Source organism: Rhineura floridana, chromosome 3 (genome assembly GCF_030035675.1).
Source record: "Rhineura floridana isolate rRhiFlo1 chromosome 3, rRhiFlo1.hap2, whole genome shotgun sequence".
Classification (NCBI taxonomy): domain Eukaryota; kingdom Metazoa; phylum Chordata; class Lepidosauria; order Squamata; family Rhineuridae; genus Rhineura; species Rhineura floridana.
The window spans coordinates 148581736-148584872 of record NC_084482.1 but is presented as its reverse complement, the minus strand read 5'-3'; the positions used below and the strand labels follow the sequence as shown (position 1 = coordinate 148584872).

The 3137-nt window shown below is 39.7% G+C and overlaps 1 protein-coding gene across 3 annotated transcripts in view; it reads left to right on the top strand.

The window, feature by feature from the left end:
• Positions 1 to 2146, top strand: part of IL17RD (interleukin 17 receptor D) — a 113690-nt gene extending 111544 nt beyond the window's left edge. For all 3 annotated transcript variants that reach the window (XM_061618279.1, XM_061618278.1, XM_061618277.1), the window contains one exon: positions 1 to 2146. This exon is cut by the window's left edge and continues 1904 nt beyond it. The gene's annotated coding sequence lies outside the window, so the exon portion shown is untranslated.
• Positions 2147 to 3137: the final 991 nt, after the last annotated feature.

Genomic DNA, 3137 nt, shown 5'->3' with positions numbered 1-3137 from the left:
GAGCAACATATTTGTCAAGCTATTAGCAAAACACATAAGGTTGTATTCAATGTCAGATTAGCTCCAGGATTTCTCCCACTGTTCTTTCCTCATCTACCCCCTAAATCTGTTGTTTTCCCAAGCCCTTCGGAACATGCGTGGAGGGAGGCGGGGAAATCGCATTGCTCTTGCACCAATTCTTGTATTAGTGCAACTCTTTCTTTCTTTGAATACTGCCCATAAGTTTTTCTGCTGGTATAGTAGGTGCAGTGATCCCCAAATTATCTGACAAATAATTGATTAAAAGTTTTAAGAATTACTGACAAGCCAGAGTGTTCAGAGTTTATTTGTGCATTGGAAAAGCACATAATTGCCTCAGTGAACCAAAGTATGCATGTAACTTCTTCAAAAGTAACAACCTTTTCATTGATTGCTGATATGCAGGGGCCTCAGTCCAGTAGGAATTTGATGCTATTCTGACAGAGCAAGCATAGGCAGTCAAATTGCCTGCAGGCTTACTTGGAAGTTTTCCTTCCTTCTGTTTTATTTACATCCTAGCCATTCTATTTATATCCTAGCCATAACCCAATACAGAGTTGTGCATGCTCTGTTTTGTTTTGGATGGTGGCTACTGGGGGCAGTTACCCACAGGTGACAGAGAGCAGGATGAAAGGGCACACCAAGAGGCAATATAGGCACACATCAATTGTTCACATGGAGTAGATGCCTTCCCATCCTATTTCCCCATGTACATATGCTTTCCCATAAATGGAAACTTCTCTAACTTCAATGGGATGCTCTTACTTACTCAATCCTTCTGACCAAATATTTTTTCTCTCCGCCCCCCTCAGCAACAAAAGACAGTGCATAACAAACCCAATATTATTTTCAAGAGAAGGTGAAGTCATTCTACAAAATATTTTTCCATTTTGAGTCCCCCTCCCTTTACTCTATTTTTTCTTAAAATTAAAATTGCATTCAAGGACATTTTATTGTGGTAAATTTTTAACAAAGGATGAATTCACCAGGAATTAATCCTGTGCCGGCTTGGTTGAAACTTGTGCTCCTTTGTAAATCCCATTGATCCTAGTGAGATTTGCACTAGAAGTACTCACGGTGGATTATGCCAAAAGTAAACTACTCAGCTCACCAAACCATGGCTTTCACACTTCTCTCCCAGCCCCCCTCCGTGTCATTGGGAGGAGGAATTTGGAGCTTTTGCTTCTAATTAACCAGTGTGGGGTTGTCCAGACCAACAAACTCTGGTTAACGTTGTTGTTATGTGCCTTCAAGTTGATTATGACTTATAGTGACCCTATGAATCAGTGACCTCCAAGAGCATCTGTCCTGAACCACTCTGTTCAGATCTTGTAAGTTCAGGTCTGTGGCTTCCTTGATGGAATCAATCCATCTCTTGTTTGGCCTTCCTCGTTTTCTACTCCCTTCTGTTTTTCCCAGCATTATTGTCTTTTTTAAACCACAGTTAATGTTAACCACAGTTTGTTGGTCCGGGCAATAAAACAAACTGTGGTTAACGAAAAGCAGAAGCCAAAGTTCCGAACTCCATCCTAGCTATGTGGAAGGAGAACATGGGAGAGGGAGGAGCCTGAAAACCCAAGGCTGGCTCATGCTCATTTCAGTTTATGCAAATACAACCATTGGGTATGAACTAGTCCGGCACGTTTAACTTCAAGGGGAGCATATTAAGCATGTGCTTTACTTTCACACTAAAATAAGTGGGAATTTACAGTAAATATGTTTAACTTATGGTTGGATTATGTTAATTGTGTATTTGAGGCTTAAGAGTACAATACTAAAGAATCTTAAATAATCCTTTTATTCCTCCTAGTAAGGTCTGCAAAAAAACCTCTTGTATGCCAAAAATGTTAATATACATTTTAGGGGATGGGTTGCTATTGTTTTAGTGTTGTTACTAAAGACTGAACAGATTATAAAATGGTAACATCCCATTTTTTTTAAGATTATACAAATGTGGAGATACAATAATTGTTAATGTTTAACTCCTATTTTGTTGTATGAGTAAATTGAAAACTGCAACATGCATCTACATGTGTCAGCATTTAAGTAAATGTAGCAGTTTTCATGTTGATGTACATGAATATAAGCTCTTGACAGTAGCTGATACTTGGATAAATTTAGTTTTTATGTTGCCATAATGTAGAAATTAAATAAGAAATAAAGGTCATAAAAGTTCATCCTAAATTTCTTGTGTTTTATATTAGATTTTATGAACACCTTTCTTAGCAGTATAACAACTGGAGGGAAGGTGCTGCAGTGGGAAATAGTGGAGGAGGGAAGGGTTATGCTCTCAGTTTCTTCTAAGTGACATTGGCTTCTGGACCAGGATTGCCAGTGAATTAAATTTTAGCTCCCAGAGACTGCTCCCTGTGTTGTAGTTTTTAGCAGCTGCAAAGATTGACCGAGGACAACATTATCAATACATCTGCATAACAGATTCTGAAAGCTAGTATATGCAGAGAGGCTCCTCCAGTGGCTGCCTGACCATGGTGGAACTCAGTTTACTTGGGTGTCAATGTCAGTCTGTGCTGAATATTTTGTTGGCCCAAACCGATCATATGCATGGTAAAATGGATAGGTGCCCCACTGTAAACCCAAATTCCAGTTTTCAAGCTTTTTTTCTTAGCATTTCCAGCATGTTTCCTTGGAATAGCTAGAGCAGCCTTCCCCAACCTGGTGCTCTTTTAGATATTTAGTACTCCATCTCCCATCAGCCCCAACCAGCATAGCCATGCTGGCTGCAGCTGAATAGGAACGGTTTTCCTGGAAGGCACCAGGCTGCACTAAAGTCATCCTCTAGAGCTAAAGTAACAGCTAAAAGTGGGAGCTGTAAGGTCAAATCAGATCTTACTTCAGCCATGAACTCCATTTAGGGAAAACTGGTACTGCTGTCCCCTTTGCCTCAGCACTTTTCAAATATGGAGATACAGCTCTGCCTTGCAGGGAATACAAGTTCTACGTTGCAGAGCAGAAGACAGAGCTTTCAAGCTCTCTAAAGTACTAAATAAACTATTTTAAATATTTATCTCCCTATCACATGTTGGATGCATGTGGCACTGAATTGTTTGAAAGCATCTAATATGCTATACCACAGTGCCTTTCAACTCGCCCATTTAAAA